Source organism: Pyrus communis, chromosome 11 (assembly GCF_041283825.1).
Source record: "Pyrus communis isolate YQ-2024b chromosome 11, ASM4128382v1, whole genome shotgun sequence".
In the NCBI taxonomy this organism is placed as follows: Eukaryota; Viridiplantae; Streptophyta; class Magnoliopsida; order Rosales; family Rosaceae; genus Pyrus; species Pyrus communis.
The window spans coordinates 19,795,252-19,819,925 of NC_142575.1; positions in this window are offsets into that span (position 1 = coordinate 19,795,252).

The window sequence follows — 24,674 nt, forward strand, 5'->3', positions numbered from 1 at the left end:
TTATTTATCTTTGTTTTTTCAATAATATGTCCAAAATACATATTATTGAAAAAATGTGTCAATAATTTTATTAAACGTGAAAAGTATGTATGTACCTGTATCATACATTAGAGTTTTATCATGCATTATTGTATCATGTATTATTAAGAAGTGTACGGAAATGAGAGTTGTGGGACCATGATTTTCCAAGGCCAGAGTAAGACTGATTAAAATACGAATACCTCAAAAGTTTGGTTATGGACTTAACAACTTCGATTAGTAAAGCTGCTCGAATGGGCCATCGATGCCACCACATCCTGTTGTGCTCCATAAAGGTAGGCAAAGTCCTGCTTCGCTGAGATTGACCATTCTTGTTCCGCAATATATGAAACTTGATCCGATTGGGGATCAAATAAGCTTCCTATATTCTTGAGATTCCTACAATCTAGGGATTGATGTGCGCCGCAATTAATCACATTCATAAGAGGATGCAATATCTACTCCTCGATGTGGGACCATGATTTTTCAGGACCGGAGTAAGGTAGATCAGAATACGAATATCTATGAAGTTTGATCATGAAATCAACAACTCCAGCCTTATCGAATTGCACAAACGGATTAGCGATGCTACCATCATCTTGTTAGGATTAAGTACATGACATCTGTTGACTTCCCTGAGATAGACCATCCTTGTTTGGCAAGATACAGAAACCTAATTCGGTATGGAATCAACAAGGTTTTCTATATTCTTGGAGAATCCTACAATCTAGGAATTTAGCGTGTGTTGCAAGTAATTACACTCATAAGAGAATGCAATTTCTACTCCTAGATATCCTCTGAGAATCTTCCAATTTAATATGGATTCTATATTCTAAAAGAACTCTTTTTCGACTGGTATAAATACACCATTCTAGAGTTAATCCCTAAGAATGCGATTATCGTGTACTTATTTTATTGCCTACTGCTTGAGTCTCATATATTGCTTACTAAAATGATTGTCAAAGAGCCTTTGGTGGGCACCCCTATTATTCCTAAGGTTTCTTACATCTGTTTTCCAGTTTACAGGTAGTCAAGTTTATGCATCTCCACCCCTCGCGACGATGTGTGAATTTGGTTCAAATTATTGGTGCTTTCATGAGAATGAACTCATATTCCACGAATAGTGACCTTTGCTACGAGCGATGATGGAAACCAAATGATCTTGTTGACGGAGATTTTGATTAATGTCCAGAGAAAAAATCTCTTGCAGTTCGTAACAACCACCGATTTTGGTGACTCATATGAAGATTGCTTTTTGAATGGACTTGTTACTACTACTGTCGATGATCAAGGACTAGGTTTTCCCATCAAGGGAGGGTTTCTAATACATTTGTTTATTTTCTTCCAATATCTTAATTGCTTCGAAAAGTTTAAATCACTTCAGCATAAAATATCTAAGAGCACCATGTGACTAATTTGTATTGTTTTGCAAAAGGGATGTATGCTGATCGCACATCCCTTTTTTGTTTTGTTTTTTTTTTTTTTTTTTTTTTTTTTTATAAATTAATATTTTTTTTTCAACTCCCATAGCATTGGACTAACTCATTATGATACCATTCTAGTGTAGTGAGTAACTCTGACTCTGACGCCGACACGACTGCTTTGATGAGCATAACAGAGTCCAAGCACGGGAAAAAAAATTCAATGGGGGGATGCTACTCCAAAAAAAGAATAAGTTCAACTCTACCTACAACTCAAAACACAATGAATTTGGGGCATCTTGTTTATAGTGTCAGAGGAGTCTCCTATAGCCTATTCCATGGTATTCCGGTTAGTAGCTTAGGAGCCTCGAGCCGTATTAAGTGCAGTTATGATAAGTGAACTATGGACAGATAGACATAGTCCCCTAATCCAGAAGTTCTAATGCACCATCTGGCTTCTGGAAATATTATACAACCTAAGGTTGTGGGTTATAACATTCATGCTTGGGCTCTATGCCATTTGAGGAATAATAGAAAGGGCAATCCAAAAATCATCCGAGTAGTGACTTTGAACTTTGACCCTGAGTACGATTACTTCTATCTCGGATCAATGTAGGGTGTATTCAATTGAGATTTTGAGGGATTTTAATGGATTTATAAATCCTTTGATGGAGTTTAATTGATTTGTAAAGATTCCATAAATTTTTTTATTCAATTTCCTCGAAATCTCAGGGGAGGTGAGATTTGTGATTGCTTAAAATACATTACAAATTTCTCAATTTTTAAAATTATTTAAAAGTAATTGCTAATTGAATGCGCATGTAATCTTATAAACTTCTTTAATATCCTAATTGAATACACCAGAATTTCTAAGGATTTTAACAAATTATTTTAAAATTATGATTGAATACACTTAGAATTTTAGAGAATCATATAAAATCTTGATCAAATACCCCTAGATTTATTAAAAGAATTAAAATTCATCAAATCTCAATTGAAAACACCTCTTAAGTGAAGTACGTTCTTGGTGCCATATGTCTAATGTAGGTCCGAATGAGGCATCCATACTAGAAAATCTTCAAAAGGAATTTTATTTTAGTAGAGCTTCGATTAGCCAAGTCAACTAAGTGTAGGCCGATCAGAAATGCTCAGATGCAACGCATATGGTCTAACAAAAGGATTCTAAAGGTGTTACTAACCCACATGCAAATGGCCAAGTCCATAACGAACTTGGTTCCAACAATTGGTGCTTTCATTGAAAGTGCACTCATATTCCCTTAACCAAATCACTTTACCACAATGTGATGGCCAGATTATCAATCATACCTCTGCAGGCGTGACCTAAACTTGACGCACCTCTGATCCCTTGGACACTACAAGAGCCCCACTATCTTAACTTCGATGATCCAGATTTGTCAGAATAGCAAGAGTGGTGCAGATCACTGAATCGCGATGTTTTTAGGGATGCTCCAAGAGACACTCAAAATCGCCTCCCCAACAAGGTTGTCGCTAAAGTTAGAGATCCTATTTCTTCAACAATCGAATATGTACATTCTCTAAAGAAGTTCGCTCAACCCATGTTTAAGTACTTCCACAGAGATTTTGGCCCTAACTACTACGTCATTTATTGTCAGAATGTTATAGCTCTATACAACAATAAGAATGCATAGATGTGCAAGATGTTCCTATCTACCTTGGAGGGACATGCTATGAGATAGTTCTCAGAATTGCCAGCCCGCAGAGTTCTTATAATTGCCAGCCCATTTTCTTGACAATTACGACCTTACTAACATCTTCCTAATTACTTACTATGTCTATTGTGATGTTCACAATGTCACGAGGCCATTTTTCAGCATGAGCACTCAAATTATGAATGAGATAAAAAAGCTGGATGACAGACTCGTTACAATGGATGACAAACTCGTTACAATTGATTTCAAGCAAGGGCTCTATGTCCCTTGCCTCTCGCACAGAAGAATCAGAAAAACTACGATTACGACACCCTAGTAGAATGCTTCGATATTGTTGATGATATCATCGACTGAGAAGATAGAGCTTGGAAGAAAAACTCTAACACAATTCATGAAAGAAGGTCCATTTAGAGAAGAAATGATCGAGATACACTGCCCTATTTCCTCATCAGAATGACAAGAGAAGATGCAAGGATAAGCCAGCTCTTCCCAAGCTAAAACAGTACATTGCTTTAAACATTACCATCAACAACGTCCTTCATAGCGCCAAGGATAAACTCCTCCTCAAAAAGCCCAAACTTAATTGACTAGTACGTCCAACTAGTCAGAGTCTACGCATATCAATCTCACAACAACAATCCTTAAACTTGAACACATTCACATATCAGTTCATTGTGCAAACAATAATGACAAAGCAATTATGAATTAAAGTATGCTGGATTGACTAGTCAAACTCACCAGCCAACTATGTACATATTTGTTAGTTAACTAAACACAAGCCTATCAATCAAACTTAGTTTATTACAAGTTATCCTAGTTAATAACAATTCAATTCATTACTCATAATATGTAGTGTAAACTTAGTCCCAAACACATATCAAATAGCAACCCATAGGATGCATGTAACAAATGCTAATAAACAAGATACGTGGACAAGTCAAGTGTGAAATCCCGTTCCCGGATTTCACTGTTTAAAATTACGTATTACGTATTTCGTATTCTTAGTTTCGACACTTTTATATTTACGGCGTACTTGACCCCTATATATTGTTCCACTTATTTTTATATATTTGGATACTACTCGTCGATACGAATGCGTGAGCGCAAACGAAGTGTGATTCGGAATTATAACGAAGATTTTGTGAGGTTTTGAATGTTGAGGATATTTTGGTAAAGTGATAATTAATTGGACATGTGATATTTTTGTCTAACCATTGGGTGAGTGCCACGTGGGCACCCAAAAAAAATTCTGAAGCTTTCTTTCTTCCCTCTTTTATCCTATATCTCTTCACTCTCCTTCTAAAACTTTCTAACTCTCTCTTGGCTTTCCCTTTCTTCCCGTGAAACAAACAACCATCATCACCAAAAATTTTGGCTTGTTGAACACCAAAACCACCATTATCTACATGTCTTCACCACCATAAACCTAGTTTTGAGTTTTGTTTCATTGAAAACAAATCCTAACCTCGAGTTCGAAGAATAGGGTTTTGGGTCGAGACTTCTAGGCGTGATTTAGACAATTTTCAGCCATCTTCTGGACTCGAAAAAGGTATAAATCGATTCCTCATGATGTCTAGATGAATTTTTACGTGTGGATCGTGTGATTTGGTTGAGAAATGAGAAAGTTATAACAATTTAAAGTTTGCCCTGTTTCCGGCAAACTCATGAACTTCCATACCATTTCTGGCCAAATCACGTTGATTTTGCCATCACGAAATGTACCAATCTATTCGTCTCATTCCAAGCTATGATTTTTGTTTTTGAATCACTCGATTTTGTTGAGTATTGACAAAGTTATGGACGTTTAAAATTTGTCCAGAAATTCCGGCGAGTAACTTGTTTTCCCGCGGACAGCAATATTTCAGGCCATTTTACGGCCACCTCCAGCCACCATTTGGACTCCAAGCTCTACACTTCTCTAGCTTCGTTTTGGTATATTATGGGTCTAATTTGGGTGAGAAACGAGTGAGTTATGAAGTTCTAAAGATTGCCCAGAAAGCCTGCAAAATCTGCAGAATCCGGCGAAATTTCGTTAAGGTCCGCCACTGGAAGATTATAGCAATCGACGATCCGACCGTTGGATCATCACTAAACTTTGTTACGTTATAGTACGTAATATTTAAGGACCTTAGGAACTTACAAATCAAAAATCTAGTGGTTGGATCTTACGGAGCAAGTGACGTAAGATCATGGACCCTACTTTTGAACGACGATTTGATTCTCATTAACTGTTGTTGTGGGGGACATATGGGAGTTTTTGAGTATGTGAATTATCGAAGGAAATCTAAATGTGGAATTGTACTTTGTTTTAGGCGACGATAGTGCGTGACGTCTCAATTATTGTGCTAAGGTGCGTTAGCGCGGACTCCAAGTGAGTGACTTTAATATATGTGATATTGGTGATTACCCTATTTTCGTAATTGTTATCTTGTGTGGATATGACTTGGTTTTATAATTATGTTTTCTATAAAATTGTTTTTTTATTTTTATTTTTTATTTTTTATATTTAGCCATCGATGTAGTTTTATGAAATGTGATTTGACGTGTATATTTGAAATATGGTTTGATTTGTATGATTGGCATGTTGTGATGGAATGTGAGGGCTAGTAGTAGACCGTTAACCCATTGTGATGGGGATTTGTTGCTTCGATATTGTTTCATTTCCCACTTCGTTGATTCGTTCCAAATTTAGTATTTGTGCCTTGTTTCACTTGTTGAGCTTTTGTAAATTGAGTAACTTGATTCATGTTTCATTTCTTTGAGCCGTTGTACATTATGGTTGATGGCCTTCTGCTCGGCTCCGTTAAGTGATCTAGAACTGGTTTTCCGTGGGGGTTCCATTGAGTGGTCCGGTTCCCTACTCCGTTTGGATTTCGTTGAGTGGTCTGGAATCCCTCATGCTTTGCGATTCCTTTGAGTGGTCCGGAATCGTATCTAGCTTGGATTTCATTGAGTGGTCTGATATCTATTGTACTTCGTGATTTTGTTGAGTGGTTCGGAATTGTATCTTGGTTGGATTCCATTGAGTGGTCTGGAATCCCGATCGGTGTTATGGTTCCGTTGAGAGGTCCGGAACCTGATTAATTGCTTTGTTGATTCTTCGGATTGAGTTGGATTGAGATAGCTTCCGAGATTTAGGCTTCGACCGAACTGTGTCACTCTAGCCCTACTTTTCATTATGTTGTATGAGTTTATGGTTGTGAGCTTTTGTGACTTGTTTTAGACGAGCCGTTGGATGTGTGGGTGACTCCTTCGGGATTTTCAGTGGCTTGATTATGATTTCATAAAATATGATTTTATATTTGATGAATATAAACCGTGACATGGATGGTTTTTAATATCATCACATACGTTGCATTATTGTCACTCACACAAGTTTCGCGGCTTATCAGGGTTGTTGTTTGCCCGGTGCACCATTCCCATGGTGTAGGGGCGATTGTGCAGGTTTTAGTACATAGGGGAGCTTTGGGGTAGCAGACACAGTTAAGAGAATTTGGAGTGTTAGGTTACCCCTATACTTTTCCTTAAAAGGATGTGATTATTGTTATTTTTAGTTCAATATTTTAGTTTGTATTTCCTGGCATCCCCTACAATTCACCGTCGCACATCGATCCTGGACGTACGTCAAGATCGGGGTGTGACATCAAATAACAAAGATCATAAGCAGTTTTTGACTGGAAAAACCCACCTCTGGATTTAAAAAATTAGGGACTCCATCGAGTCTAATCCACTAGTGAAAATAAGATTCATACAAGGTCAAGCTCATTTTCTAGACCTAATCTATGAAGCATCTTTACCTTTGTACAAACTTACTTTGCATGAGATGGAGACATCTTCAATCTTCATAAGAGGGCAGATTCATCCATCTTGTGGCACTGAGACCAAACCGATTCATGTAGAATGATATGATGATGATGATGATATGAAATATCGATTCAAATGACAAGTCAGTTTCTCCAGTCAAATAGTTGAAGCAAGAAAACTGATGTGAATCCAACCTAGGTCTATATGAAGATTTGAAACTTAAAAATCTAGACTATGAACATTGCAAACCTTTTTCAAAGATAATGTGAGTGAGTTAGCATAAGATTAAAGACATGAAAAAAGATATGCAACTTGGGTTTCTAGTAAAGGATAAGAGAGGAAACTTCAAGCTTTTACAACACTCTCTAAAATCTAAACCCTCTAACCAACCACGAACTATGTAAATGATATGTAGCTGTGGATTAAAAAAAAAATCAATTTCCTCAACCAAGCATTAAGGATTGAAGAAACTAACTGAGAATCCTCCCTATAAAGGTCTATTAAAAAAGATTTTGAAATAAGATTGAAATCAAAGATTGGAGCAAGCAATTTTTATGAATAATTTTAAGAATATTCAATGAAGAACTTTTATCCAGAAAATGATTTGCTCCTTGATGTGTTATAAAATAGCACACAAACTTAAACCTTTTTTATGTAGTTGTACTATGAATAAGTAGGGATCATTATAGGCCAGGGATTAGAAGGAATGCTAATCAACTCAATTTTAAATTCTAAAACACTAAACTAGACTCAAAAACAGAAAACTAGACTCTAATGACTCAAAACAAACTAGAATGACTCAAAACAGCACAAAACATGCAAATTGACTCAAAACATAAACTAAGGGGGATTTTGGATGAATTTTGATTTAACTTGACTCAAAACACTAATAAAAATAGAATTGAACATGTTCTAGCTAAGTACATACGAAATATAAAAAGGGGGATTGGTTTTGACGAATTTAAAACTTAAACAAATAAGTTACAAAAACAAAGTAAATTGATATGAATTTGGGTGAATTGATGGGTGATAGGCTAGCTAGAGGGTCATTCTCCACACATGACACATATGCATACAAATCGATTTCCAATTATTATTCCAATAAACCATGAATGACAATGCCCCAAATTAATTGTGAACTGCACAAATTAACTCTCAGGTTTCCCTAATTTCATTGAATTGGACTCAGCAACGCAATCAAATTATTCTTATCAAGTTCCCATATGAACAACATGATAGAGATACATATCAAAGATCATTAAGTTCTATGAAAATCATAAGCATTGACAAGACATTCGTAACTATGAACTTCATGATACTTCTGCCATGGATTTACTTAACACAATCATGATTAGTGACTTCCACTACTTATAAATATAAGTTCATAAAGATTAGGTGAAATTCCCTTATATTTTAGCATCAAATTCATGCATGCAAACTAAGTAGGTCTCCTTAATCAACATACAAGAATAAGTTATCAATCAAATAGATAAGTAAATCGCATTCATGTTTTACGAAACAATAACTGGATGAAATCAATTCATATCACATATATGTTCATGACTTTGAATTCTCCTCTAGCCAAAATGAGTTTAGCTCCTCATGTTTGCACTTAAACAAAGATAACTTAAATTAAACATTGAAAATAAAAGATAGAATACACCTAAGAACGTTCCAACAATCCAAACTTGAATGGCAGGGCATGGCTCCAAGGGTCTCCTCTCTTCTCTCCTTGCAAGGCTGCGGCACAAAGGTGTTTGGCTCTGAAAATAGGTTAAAGTGTGTGATGGATAGATTCTATCCTCCCTTTTGTGCGGCAGAATACATATATCATTAAAAGGAGAAAGGCATGGCCCTTATTAAAATTTAGGAAAGATTTGCACACCAAATCCACAAGGAAAAAGGCTAATTAAAATCAGAATCCAAGAGGGAAAAGGGAAAGAAAATGTGGTAGGATCTTGGAGAGAAAGGGAAAGGGAGTGCACGACAAGGCATGGGTTTTCTAGAAGGAATAGGTGCGACACCCTTGTAGAATTAGGATTAAGCCTTCTAGAATCATATATTTAGGTGTCCTATTATAATCAAGGATTCCCCTAGCAGCTGGAACTTAAGTAGTGTAGGATTAGGATTGGCTAAGACAAAATAAGGTAGTTTGGCTCATGTTTCCTTCTTTCTTGCTGAGCTCCATATCTTCTTTGTCTTGAATTAATTCTTCCATCTCTTTAGCATATTCTTAGCCCTTCTTGAACTTCAAATTCGTCCATCCACCTTGCTCCATGCATGTGCTATCCATTCCAAGCCCAAAATTGCTCTAACATGCTCCAAATTGCCTTTTCTTGCCACATTAGCCAATTAAACCTACAAACACACGAAAATAGCTTAAATCACTATAATAAATAGAAACTAACTCACTAAATGCAAGGAAATAAGCTAACAAAGTCGCATAAATATGCTCCTATCAAATTCCCCCACACTTAGCTTTTGCTAGTCCCCGAGCAAAACAAAACAAACAAAACACAATCTAGACCTTCCAACAATTGCCTCAGGGATTTTCAATGCAACATGACATGTTAAAAATCACTACTCACATAGATTTTAGCTATCCTTACACTTGAGCTTATACTTAATCGCAGTAACCACTCACTAGCTCGCATTTAATGAATTAAAACAACATTTTGAATGTAGTAACATACCTTAGAGAATTCCCTCAATTCCTCACCGGATATACTCTATATTTTCACACAGAATTTCTAATTACACTTCCTACACTAAGTATATGTGAGAAGATTGATGTAAACATGTAGACTAGCACTCACATATGTTATAACAAAGAAAGCACTTTCTGGAATTATTAACATGAACATGTATATGATCTCATGAACGGAATGCCACTACTTAGAAGTGAGAACCAGGGATCCCATATGCTCATACTAGTTTCAAACTCCACATATTGAAACACGTAACAATCAAGATAGAAGTCTAAGGGTTGTAACGGGGCTAAGGTATTGGCTAACAAAGAAAGGTTAAGGATAAACAAGGGTTCTTAAAGCAATAGTAAGCAAAGTAATGAAATAAACACTTAGAATTCACTTTTGAATGCAGAAATCAACTTTAAACACCCATGGGAGAGTCACATAACACTTAGGGCCAGATTCAAACTTTTGGACCCTTTATTCAACAACCAATACTTGTGAGTTCATTCTCACTTATTTATCAACTCTTTTCCTTCTTTTCTTTCTTTTTTTTCACCTTTTTATTTTTTATTTTTTGTGCCATTTTCTTTCTGTGGTACACTAAACGTACATCCTCATAGATTTCCAACAAGAAACCTTCCCCCACACTTGTTTTTCTACATAATGTTGGTCAAAAGGAATTCCCTCTAAGTCATGCTCCACTATTATTTAAGAACAAGGGTATGAATAGTCCTATTCTAGGCTAGGTAAGAATAATGTGGCTAACAAAGAAAATAGGCTAAGTAAGGCTCAAAGGGGTTAAACCTACAATACATATGCAAAGGGTAAGACTGTTTGGCTCTGGTTTAACTAAACAACTTCATCTTATTGTATGTTATGCACTCAATATTATGCTTTAAATGAAACAAACATGAGTTCTAGTATTTGGAACTATAATGATGAAAACGCATTCTAAATAGTAACCAAGCAAAGAATTAATGAGACCATGCAACGACTTTAGAAAACAAGAAATCACAGATTAATAACTCTCCAAATAAAGCTTAGGCTTAAGTCGCTCAGGGTTGTAGCGTTAGTTTGAGTTCCTTCCTTCAAGCATGTTACAAAAAAAAAATTTTCTCTTTGTGATTACATGTGAATTCGTAAATGAGAACTACAACTAAGCATAAACCAAAGAGCATATCAAACTTCCATTGAATTTTGTAACTTTCTTTAACAGTCATGCAATTAAAAACCAAATCCTCATCATCTTGTTGTAAGGTACCCTAAGACACAAACGCACAAATGACTCTTTTTGGGTTTTTCAAAGCTTTTTCGAAAAAAAATTCAAAATTTTCGGATTTTCTGTTATAGGACACATTAAAACACTTCAAAACACAATAAAAACACTTAAAAACAGTGAGTAACAACTTTTGAAGTGATAGGTGATAAAATTTGACGAAATTCGTGTGTTTAAACACCCCCCCCCATTTAAACCAAACATTGTCCTCAATGTTTCAAACATAGACTCACACACAACAATCAAACAACACAACTAACAAACATGATAATTACGGCAAAGTAAAAGCAATAAAGAGGAGGGTTAAGGAATGCCAATCTGGTTTTGGAGTCGGAGATTCCTAGGTCTTCTTTATTTGAACACATAGGTTGCCTCCCAAGAAGCGCTTGCTTTAACGTCTTCTAGCCGGACGATACCTCCATTCAAGGTTCACTAGGGCCAACGACATGGAGGGGTACATCCTCCACGACATGCTCCTCAAAATACTCATGCATTGGATCTATGAACGGAATAGGGTAGTGATCCTTCCTGATTGTGGCGTTGAGCTTCCTAAAGTCAATGTAACCTTTCTCACCACCTTGGATTCGATGGGGTACCTGCGCCAAATAAGGTAACAACCTATTAGTTGAAATGGGAATTGGACTAGGTGGAACCAATGTACATTGACGAAGGCTCAAAAGTAGCAGCACTGTCAACAAATTCACTAGGGGTGTTCTCGGCCAGATTGGGTATTTTAAGGGCAGTGGCGTGTTCCTTGTGCTTCACTCCAATTCCCTCTTCGATAGTGGTTTTAGATACATCCTTCTTGATTGGTGCTGAACGTTCTTGCCCTGTATTTTTATTCACATCAATGACAAAACAAGGACGAACATCATTAGGATTCTTAACAGATTCAAAAACATTGAATTTAATAATATTACCACCAAACTCCATTGTTAACGCTCATTTGGCCACATCAATCTTGGTTTAGGCTGTTTTCATGAAAGGTCGTCCCAAGTAAGATTGGTAACGGTGGAGAGTGGGCTGAATGTTCCATCTCAAGCACATAGAAATCGGCTGGAAAAATCAAATAGTTAACCTGCACCAAAATATCTTCCAAAACTCCTTTTGGATATGCATTAGAACGATCGGCTAATTGGATAATAACTCTATCATTTTTAAGCTCTCCTAGATTCATAGATACATAAACAGAATATGGCATGACATTAATGGAAGCACCTAAATCTAGCATAGCATGTTCAAACCTTGTATTACCGATTACACAAGGGATAGTGAAACTACCTGGATCTTTGCATTTAGGTGGCAGCTTCCTTTGCAACATTGTAGAGACATTTTCACTTACATGTACCACCTTTTTCTCCCGAGTTCGTTTCTTTGTTGTACAAAGCTTCTTCAAAAACTTAGCATACTTCAGCATTTTCTTTATCGCATCAAGAAGCGGGATATTGACCTGCACTTTCCTAAATGTCTCTAGAATGTCTTTTTCATTCTCTTCATTCCTAAATTGCATAAACCTGCTAGGAAAAGGCATATTTGGTGGAATAACGTTAGAAGGAGTTGAATTTGGACCTACCTTACTTGTGTTGGACAGCTTAGGGTTTTTAGGTGGTTGCGGCAAGGGTTGTTCTACCTTTCCCATGGCTTTGGCATCCTCCTCTTCCTCGAGCAGCAGCTTTTCGTCCTCATTTTGACTTGATTTGGACGTTTGTGGGGTGGTTCCCACCTCCTTGCCACTTCTCAAAGTGATGGCGTTGTCAGTTTCAAATCATTCCCTTAGATTCATAATGGTTGAACTAGGCAGTTTGCCTTGTTCTCTAAATTGTCCCATGAACTCCGCTACTTGCCCCATTTGCTTCTTCAATTCGTCCACCTCTTTAGCTTGATTTTGCATCTCTTTAGTTTGATTTTGTACTCCCTGTGTCAAAGAGGTGAGTAATTGAATAACTTTATCATTATCCAAAGACGTACCTGAATTTGGTTGGGCCGAGTGTGGTTGAGGTTGCATTGGTGCAAATGGCCTTTGAAATATGCCAAGGAGTGGTTGTCAAAATCCTCCTTGTTATTGAGTTTGTTGAGGCTCCCTCCACTTCATGTTTGAGTGATCTCTCCATGTGTTGGCGTATGGGTCGTGCCTTGGTTGATTTTGGCCTTGATAGCCCACAACATTGGCATTTTCCCATCCCCTGTTTTCAATCAATTGAGGACATTGATCATTGGAATATCCTTGCATAGTGCACACGCCACAAACACTTGCTCTTTGCACTTTGGATCCATCAATAACCTGTGACACAAGAATAGTGAGATTAGTCAATTGAGATTGAATTTCAGAAATTGTACTTACCTCATTCACTTGTTGTTGTTGCCATGAGGGTTCTTTTTGTCCAACCTTTCGTATTGTTGTGCATTCAAGGCTCGATTTGCAATTAAGGTCTTGGCATCAATTGGTGTTTTGTCAACCAAAGCACCTCTTGCCGAGGCATCTAACATTTGTCTCTCAAAGGGAAAAAGTCCTTCGTAGAAATATTAAATTAGAAGCTTTTCTTTCATTTGATGTTGAGGGCATAATGCAACTAGAATCTTGAAATGCTTATAATATGCTGGAAAGGATTCTCCTTGATTTTGTTGAATTCCACTAATCTTCTTCCTCAAAAGAATGACTCTCGAAGTTGGGAAAAATTTCTCTAAGAATGCTCTCTTCATGCTTTCCCAAGAGGTGACGGTTTCAGGTGCCAATTTGTATAACCAATCCTTAGCTTTTTCCAAAAGAGAGAATGGAAAAGCTTTCATCTTCAAAATGTTCCCATCTATGTTGATTGGTGTCATGCTTGAACATACCACTTCGAATTCCTTCAAGTGCTTGTTTGGTTCTTCCATGGACAACCTATGGTATTTGGGAATGTGATGCAGCAAACTAGACTTTAATTCAAACTCATCGGTTTTGTTCGGAGATGCCCTAGGATATTGAATGCATAGGGGTACGACATTGTCCAATCCCGAGGCTGAAAGTTCCTTGACTGTTCGATTATCCACATCCATGAGTTGTTCGTCCTCTTCTTCTTCGTCAAACTTAGATTCAGAGCTAGAATTAGGTGGATTAGGTTATGGATCTTTCCTTTTCCTTCTCAAAGTTCGTTCAAAATCGTCGTCAAACTCCAAGATATGTGCATGAATAGGTTGAGAACTTCGAATCATAAACTAGTACCTAAACAAAATAAAACAAAACAAAATCAGAAACCAAAACTAAAAGACACAAACAGAAACAAAGAGGAATTAGCAATTTTGCTAATCCTCGACAATGGCGCCAAAAATTTGATGTGTTATAAAATAGCACACAAACTTAAACCTTTTTTATGTAGTTGTAGTATGAATAAGTAAGGATCGTTATAGGCCGGTGATTAGAGGGATGCTAATCTACTCAATTTTAAATTCTAAAACACTAAACTAGACTAAAAAACAGAAAACTATACTTTAATGACTCAAAACAGCACAAAACACGCAAATTGACTCAAAACAGAAACTAAGGGTAATTTTGGATGAATTTTGATTTAACTTGACTCAAAACACTAATAAAAATAGATTTGAATAGGTTCTAGCTAAGTAAATACGAAGTATAAAAAGGGGGATTGGTTTTGACGAATTTAAAACTTAAACAAACAGGTTACAGAAACAAAGTAAATTGATATGAATTTGGGTGAATTGATGGGTGATAGGCTAGCTAGAGGGTCCTTCTCCACACATGACACATATGCATACAAATCGATTTCCAATTATTATTCCAATAAACTATGAATGACAATGCCCCAAATTAATTGTGGACTGCACAAATTAACTCTCAGATTTCCCTAATTTCATTGAATTAGACTCAGCGGCGCAATCAAATTATTCTTATCAAGTTCCCTATATGAACAACATGATAGAGATACATATCAAAGATCATTAAGTTCTATGAAAATCATAAGCATTGACAAGGTATTCGTAACTATGAACTGCATGATTGGATTTACTTGACACAATCATGGCTAGTGACATCCACTACTTATAAATATAAGTTCATAACGATTAGGTGAAATTCCCTTATATTTTAGCATCAAATTCATGCATGCAAACTAAGTAGGTCTCCTTAATCAACATACAACAATAAGTTATCAATCAAATAGATAACTAAACCGTATTCATGTTTTACGAAACAATAACGGGATGAAATCAATTCATATCACATATATGTTCATGACTTTGAATTCTCCTCTAGCCAAAACGAGTTTAGCTCCTCATGTTCGCACTTAAACAAAGATAACTTAAATTAAACATTGAAAACAAAAGATAGAATACACCTAAGAACGTTCCAACAATCCAAACTTGAATGGCAGGGCATGGCTCCAAGGGTCTCCTCTCCTCTCTCCTTGCAAGGTTGCGGCACAAAGGTGTTTGGCTCTGAAAATAGGTTAAAGTGTGTGATGGATGGATTCTGTCCTCCCTTTTGTGCGGCATAATACATATATCTTTAAAAGGAGAAAGGCACGATCCTTATTAATTTTTGGGAAAGATTTGCACACCAAATCCACAAGGAAAAAGGCTAATTAAAATCAAAATCCAAGAGGGAAAAGGGAAAGAAAATGCGGCAGGATCTTGGAGAGAAAGGGAAAGGGAGTGCACGGCAATGCATGGGTTTTCTAGAAGAAATAGGTGCGGCACCCTTGTGGAATTAGGATTAGGCCTTCTAGAATCATATATTTAGGTGTCCTAATATAATCAGGGATTCCCCTAGCAGCTGGAACTTAAGTAGTGTAGGATTAGGATTAGCTAAGACAAAATAAGGTAGTTTGGCTCATGTTTCCTTCTTTCTTGCTGAGTTCCATATCTTCTTTATCTTGAATTAATTCTTCCATCTCTTTAGCATATTCTTAGCCCTTCTTGAACTTCAAATTCATCCATCCACCTTGCTTCATGCATGTGCTATCCATTACAAGCCCAAAACTGCTCTAACATGCTCCAAATTGCCTTTTCTTGCCACATTAGCCAATTGAACCTACAAACACACGAAAATAGCTTAAATCACTATAATAAATAGAAACTAACTCACTAAATGCAAGGAAATAAACTAATAAAGTCGCATAAATATGCTCCTATCACTCATTCTAGGGTTTCTAAGCTGGAGAGGAAAAAGAAAGACACTATCACTTTGAAGATGAAGTTGGAAATCCCAAAAAAACAAAAGGCCACCACACAAGGCTTTTATCAATTTATTTTATTTTATTTTGTTTTGGTTTAGTTGGAGTACCACAAGGACATGTGTCAAATGAAAAGCAATTGAAAAAGATCAATGGTGAAAAACTCACACTTGGGTAAAAGGTGTCAGTCAACTCGTTTATCTTAAATTGCTTGCCTGACTCACATGAAAACAATGAACAATTCTGACAAGGCAACTTCACTAGTCAAAATGTTTAAGAAATTTAAATGTAAAATGCATATGCATGTATAAACCTTACTTGAGCTGAGGCAACACCATTTGCAGTTTGATCTTTCATAACCCAGACTTTAGACCCAAGTATCCTAAGGTCTCATCTAAGGAAAATAGATCTAAAGAGCATGTGTGGTACATGATTACAAGATTTACAAGAAAAGCCAAAAACAACTAACTCTAGATACTTCACAAAGTATAATTATATTCTCAATGACAAATTGAGAACCCCGAGTCATATACTAGTATTTGAAACAAAATAAAACAAAACAAAATAAGAAACAAAATAAAAGAAACAAACGGCAACAAAGGGGAATATAAGCAATTTTGCTTATCCCCAGCAACAGCTCCAAAATTTGATGTAACTAATGCACAAATTAAACCCTGCAAAAGATGTGATCGTAGTACGAGTAAGTAGGGATCGTTCTATTTCAAAGATTCGAAGGGATGTTAATCAACACAAACTAAACAAAAAACAAAAAACCAAGTTAAACTAACAACAAAACAATGAATGAGAGATTTTGAACGAATTTAATTGAACTAAACTGAAATGAAAATAAATGGCAGCAAGTAAATTAAGTTGTGAGTGAGACATGGATGAAAGGCTAGCTAAGGGATTATTCTCCACACATGAAACATATGCACACAAATTAATTTCCAGTTATTCTTCCTATAAACTGTGAACGACAATGCACCAAATTAACCGTGAACACTAATTAACTCTCAAATTTTCCTAAGCTCATTGAATTTGATCGTCGCACAACTCAAATCGTTCTTCTCAAATTTCGTAACTATGAACAGATGATAGAAATACATCTCAAAGATCATTAAGTTATGTGAAAATCATAAGTATTAATGACAAAACATTCGTAACTATGAACTGTTGGAAATGTGCCCTAAAACCAATCATATGATGATACTTTATGGACATTTCACATGTTAAACTAATCTAGTTTAATATTAAGGGCAAAGATTATTGTTTGAGCCGTCTCATATAAATGTTATATGCTTAAACGATAAGTCCAAGGAATATGTGATTGGGAGAATGCGATCTAAAGAAGTTAGATTCATGAGACCATTCTTTCGTAGACACATCCTAAACGTTCCTGATCATAGGATTGCCAATTGGGCATTGACAGTCCGTTAAGATCAGTACGTGCTGTGTCTTCTCTCATGGAGAGTGACCAGTCTCGAGTCATTGGTGTGAGTGACACCAAGACAAGCATGTAGGTGCTCAATAGAGAATGAGTTCACTGAACACGATCAACGAAGAGTTCTCATATTCATGTCACATGGGAACTTATGGTTGGGATAATGCAAATTAGTCTTTTGACCTGAGGCATCACAGTTGTCTTGTGGTTAGGTCCTTAATCTTTGATTATGTCAAAGTCACTCCATCAGGAGGGTGTCCACGGCATCGTTGGGGTTAAGCCACTTAGCCATGGAGGCAAGTGAATGCGCAACAAGGGATCTCTAACCTTCAAACTGTTTGAGGGAGAATACTCTATGATATGATTTAGAATCTCTGGCCAGAGTATGAATGAGATGTTGGAATGCGTTCCAGATCACATTCAAGGTAATCATATAAGCACAAGACTCACATTGGATAGTAGACATGAATAAACTATCAAACCAAACAATGTGGTCAAGAGTATTGTATTAGAGAAAGACCGTATTGCATTTGTAATCCTAAAACTGAATAGGTTATCCACCTCTTCTGATTAGCTTGGGTAACCATGACATGCTGCTAGGCGTCAACCATGGTTTGTGGAAGCCCTAAAAGTGTATTATCACTAACGGGAGAATTGAAAGTAAGTTTCAATTCACAATCGATTTGAAAGAGTTTGAATCGCCCACTGCCTCGCTAAAAGGAACCTAATGGATCGTACACCGTGTAAGGTAGAGATTGAAGATTCAACGGAGATGAGTAAGAATAATTAAATGGTTTAATTATTTATGGCAAGGATTAATTAATATGTTAATTAATCAAACGAATAAGTTCGTTAAAGACCTTGGGATAGTTTTGGACCTTAAGACCCAATGGGCTTCGAACGTCAAGTCCATTGACTTAAGTTGTATGACAACTTAATGAATAATGATTCACAAAGGCCCAAATAGCCCAATAAATCCCCTTAAATTCGGCCATTTAGAGGAGGGTAGTAAACTTGGCTTAATTGCAAGTTTGCCACTCCATTGTGAGGTGGTATAAAGACATCTTTATAGCCATTTCATCAAAAGGGTTTTTCTAAGGAGTAAAGATGAGAACAAACTCTCCTTTCTCTCTAAAATGGCCGGCCACTCTTGAGGAAAACATCTAGCAATCTTACTTCCTCAAGGTCACTCATTTCTTCTCCAATCTTACCTTGGTGTGGAGACTTAGAGGTTCTCAATTTTGGGAACTTGGAGAAACCTTTTCATCCATCCAAATCCATGGATCTAAGATGCAAGGAATGAAGGCCCTCTCTTTGGGTGATTAGCCTTTGCTTATGCAAAGAGGAATCTACAAAGGTATTGATTTCTCAACTCACTTTCTTTTGAGTTGAGTCTTGGTTCACCTATCTACTAGGCTTTGAAGTTCATGGGTTAAGTTTTGTTTTTGAGTGCATATAAACATGATTCCGCCTTTTAATTGTTAATTGCATGTTGTTGATGTTGCTCAAATGAACTTGTTTTTCACAAATTTTCCTTCAAGTGGTATCAAGAGCCTAAGTCTAGTAGTTGGTGAATCCTTTTGGGTTTTGTAGTTCATAGTTTGTGATTTGAATGTTGTAATTGTTACAAGCTTTATTCTTGCTTCTTTGAATGTAAATTTTGTTAGAAAATTTGTCATCTCAAATGTTGTAGATGTAGTTCATATGAGCATGAATTTTGGAGCTAAATTTTGGTGCCATGTTTTTGGGGAAATTCGGCCAAATCCAAAGGGTGGATTTTTGGGTTCTTGTTTGACTTGTTAAAAGTGTTTTAAAGTGACTTTTGGAACCCCTATGTACCCTAGTATGGTTGTATGTTATTTCCCTTAAGTTTGAGTGGTTTTGGTATGTTTTTGGGTGAAGAATGTTCATGGAGCTCTTATGGGTTTTCATGGATGTTCTTCATTGTTCTTGATATGTTCTTGCCAAGAACAAAAGGTTTGGTGTTTTGATTCAAAGTTTTGATTTATTTCATAAAGTTTTTGTTTTGAAATATTTCTTATGTTTAAATATCTTAGATATTTGTTTTGAAAAATTAAAGAAATTTTAGTGGGTAGGTGTGTAATGATTTATTCCATTTCACCCACCCCACTTACAAAAACTTTGAAATTTTTTTTAATACTTTGCTTCAATGGCCGGCCACCCTACTCAATTAGGGTCCTTGTGGGGCTTTTATGCAATTACATAAAGTTTTGATACTTTTGTGTATTTGTAGTTTGACCCAAAAGTTTACGTTTTTACGTAAAGGTCCAAAATCACTAAAAGGACAAATTGTTTTGCTCCTTTAATGAAGTTTTAGCTTTTGTGGAAATTTTTGGGTTCTAGTTGTAATTACATGAAGTAGTGGACTTTTGTGTTTTTACAAAGTGACCCCAAAAGTTTTTGTTTTAACATAGTGACCCAAATTGTTGTGGTCATTGTTTTTGGCCCAAAACAAAATGAGAACAAAAATTGTTTTGTCTCTTTAAATGAGAATTGGATTTTCATTTCATTTAGCTCCATTTAAATCAATTCTATGGATACAAAAACCAAATGAAAATGTTGCATTCATGTTTAATTAGTTAAAGCGTTAATTAATTAAAGAAAGGGTGATTATGAACCTTAGCCTACGATAATTGAGCTATGTGAAAGGCCGTTTCAAATTTGTTTGAACCATGGGAATGTGTAGATTAAATTTTGGTTGTAATTTGATATGATCAATTGTTGTAAAAGAGCATAAGCTCTTCTTTACTTTAAAGTAATTTGATTTGATCAATTGTTGTAAAAGAGCATAAGCTCTTATTTACTTTGAAGTACTCCTTTCTTGTTTTATTCAATATGCATGAAATTGGAGTAGTTGGGTCCAACGCCCAATAGACAACACGCCTTAATGTGATTAAACGCGTAACTAAAATCAATCACCATCCCTAGACCGAGATTCAACACTAGGCTCGTGTTGAATCGAATCAAAGGTTCATAGTCATCCTAAGGCCCTAAGGCAACTATATAGTCCATCAATGAATGCAAATCTTATGTTAGTAGTACCATATAGTCTTGCTTTAAAAACCGTTTTAAAAGCATAGTGGGAGTATTATATACTACTAAATCAATCATATGGACCAATAGTTGTAATAGGACCAAAATGTTTTAATTGGATTAAAATGTATGTTTATATCTGATGAGACCTAAAAACCCTCAACCAAATGATTATTAAGTTGATAAGCGAGAGATGCTTTGAATATCTCTTCGTAGGCCTTCCACCGTGGTGGGCTCCAATCGTTTGTGACTCATGCACCGGCTTCACCCTATAATGGGGAAGTACAAAGTATGTGCTTACATCCAGGAGGAGTCCATAAACATATGATGAGGTGAGTGTAGACAACGAGTATGACCAACATGATATAATTCTGAGGTTGTGCTTGAACCTCTACATAAACTAAGCATGGTGGGAATAACTTAACTAAGTGCAATGGTGCCAACATGATATAATTCTGAGGCATTCATTCTCTAGAGGCCAAACTAGATGGGTAATTACAAGAGTTGTAAATGACTAAAGTGTTATTCTCTCATCATTATTTTTGCTAACCAACATGATATAATTCTGAGGTGGGCTTGGTAATGGTGAGTCTCCCATACCCCGCTAAGAGTTCAACAAAACTCTCGAATTCCGATGAGGGATATGGAATTTGCCAAAAATAGTGGGTGGTGCTATTTTGATTTAAAGATCCGGATCAAATAGCTTAAAATCAATCAATTTATATTCGTTATGTATTTGTTTACCAATATATTTGCAAACGCTATCCAAAAAATTGACAAAGAAAAACCGAATGCTTAAGTTTCCGAACTTGGTACCACAATCCCATAGATTGTCTTGAATGGATTGTAAAAGTGCCTAAGTAGTCTCATCCTCACAATCTTCCTATTGATAATGTATCAATGGAAGAACATGTTAGATAAGTCTATCATGAAGAGGACAATGCAAACTTTAGTGCTTGTCTCTTTGTTACACGAACAAGGAACTTGAGAAGTAAGCACAAGGGCATGGACACTTTATGTGCCATGATTCTTCACTTACAAATTGTTGTATGAAGAAATGAGAGTTGCCTTGAACAACTCTTGAAAGTTTGTAATTATGTTGAGAACATAATGGTTGGTTGACAAAAATAGTCCATCAACATGGACTTATGATGATTTTGAATCATTGAATGTTGAAGTGTCAAAACACTTAACGAGACGGAAACTAGGCAAGGACTTCACCTTTGTGTCCCTATCCTAATGGTTCACTAAGTTTATTGTAAACTATATAGTGAACAATAACCGCACGCTCTCCAAATCGTTTGATGTGTATAACACATTTGAAATAAGTTTCAAGAGAGATAGTGGGAGTTTAGGGACCATGACTATTGTAGTCAAAAGGGAAGTCAAATGAAGAAGGCAAAATAACTCCAAGGGAACAAACTTTCTTTATGAAAGGATGGACATTGGAAGGGGTATTTGCAAGAAATGTCTTGCAAGTGTCAAGAACACACCTTTCGAAGGTGTTGTAAAATGTTCTTGAATAATTCAAAACAGTTGGTTCTTCTACTTGAATACATGATTCTATATTAGCAACTATGTTTTACAATTGTTGTAAAGGTGTGCTAATAAAAAGTAGAAGATTAATAAGAGAAGAGAAAGTACTTCACATTCGGAAAGTGAATAAAATATAGATCTCTGCGAAAGCGGATTGTACTTACTTCCTCATATGAACTACCAAAGAAATTGGAAAATACTAAAGATTGTATTTACATTCCAATTTTAAGGAACTTAAATCCGTCACTATAGTAGAGATGGATAAATGTTTTGTTTGACAAAACATTGTTCTTTATTAATCAATAATTAGATTATTGTAATTTAATTGGTTGTCTCTATAGTAGAGATGATGTGGTAGTTTAACTGTTTAGAATACGATGATGCTTAAAACCCAAAAGGTTGCAAGGTAGTGACTAATCCCAACTGAGTTGTGATACCTCTAAAACATAAGTTACGAGTTGGTCATAGATGGATGCTTTGGATCGTTAGATCCGGATCCAATACCTTCTTGTTAAAATTGTATAGAGGCGAAATGTTCGAATCTTTATTCTTTTGGAAAGAAGAAAGAATCACAAAGTTGTTGAGGTTAATTCACTTAGATATTAGTGGCACTTGTCCACAACATAATACTGTATGACATTCACCGAAGATCACTCTCGGTTGGACTAGACTTTATTTTGAATAAACACAATTCCGAATACTTTGCAAAAGGTTTCAAAGAATTCAAGAAATGTAAGTAGATGAGTAAGACGTCTAAAGTATTTACCTCCTTAGATTTGATCCAAGGAAAGATAACACTTTAGATGAGTTTCCTTGAAAGATATCAAGGAAAATAGCATCATAAGATAATGAATTTCTCCATTAGGAGAAGAACGAACTTGAATAAAATTTAGTTCGTTGGATGTTATCTATTACCCATATATATATGATATATACTTCTAAGACAACCTAGTTCCTATACCACAAGCTCCAAGGTAGTCCAGAAGGATTTATAAACCGTCTCAGTTGAATGGTTTGAACTTTATGACTATGTCATAGAGTTGCACCTCTTAATTTGAAAGAAATAAGAATGAAAATCCTTATGACTACATTGAGTGTATATACGATATATACTCAAGGAAATGGTAAAGTACCATTTGACCCGAAATAATGAAACCTTCACAGCTAATTGGTAGCTTAAGGTGACTACAAAAGATTAGTGGGAGCTATAAGCATCTTATGAGAAAAAGGATCAAATCGTTTGATTTCTCACAAAGATGTAAATGAATCTTTTGTTTACTAGGTTTACAAAAGATTAGTGGGAGTTAATCATATTCCTAAATTTGAATATATATATATATACATGATATATATTAATTTTGAAAATGAAAGGAATTCTTCATCGTTAAAGTTATGACTTTAAACATTCTATAATGATAGAATGTATATGGGAGACATAGTCTACATACATGGGATGGAAATCTATAATGATAGATTTCAAGATATAATTGGATTATATCAATCCCTAAAATAGACAAGAGATGCTAGGAAGTTTCTCATATGATGATAAACTTCAATTAGAATGACAATTCTAGTGAGACTAGGAAGTTGTTCTTCTCAAAGGGAATGTACCCTTTGACTCCCAAAGAAATAAATAGAATCCTTTATGCATATGCAGAAAGGTGATTTATATATTTCATATTGTATGAAAACATTGATATAAGTTGTACCTAGAATGGTACAAGATGATATCAGTGCAAGCCCAGGATCAGAACCATGGCAACTGTCAAGTGAATCCTTAGGTATTTAAGAAATACTAAGGATGGATTCCTCAAGAATGAGGAAGAATTAGAGTAATGTAATGGAAGCGTAAATGTATTAGATTATGAATCTAATCCATCATAGAATATCTCTTCATTATGAATGAAGTGATAATGAGATATCTCTTTATTATGACTAAAGAGATATTTGGGTGAAAATGTTAAAAGTAATGACTTTAATGTGTTCCATCATGTATGCAAAATATATTGCCATATAGAAGCTTACAACATTGTTGTTTGGATGAGAAAGTTCATTTATGAACTCTCCATTCGGTTCCAACCAGAAAGTGTATGACACTAATGGGGCGATAGCTCAAGCCAGGGAATCAAGGTCTCATCAAGGTCCGAACTCAAATGAGAGACTGAACCACATGATTGAGAATCATGTATAATGGTGACGTCGTTATTCTCAAGGTTGCTTCTATGGATAACATATAGATATCCATTGTCTAGGCCTACTACTCAGCCATTTATGAAATGACTACAGAAGAGGTATCATCACTGATGACTAAGCTGATTGGCTCTAGTGCAAGTGGGAGATTGTTGGAAATGTGCCCTAAAACCAATCATATGATGATACTTTATGGACATTTCACATGTTAAACTAATCTAGTTTAATATTAAGGGCAAAGATTATTGTTTGAGCCGTCTCATATAAATGTTATATGCTTAAACGATAAGTCCAAGGAATATGTGATTGGGAGAATGCGATCTAAAGAAGTTAGATTCATGAGACCATTCTTTCGCAGACACATCCTAAACGTTCCTAATCA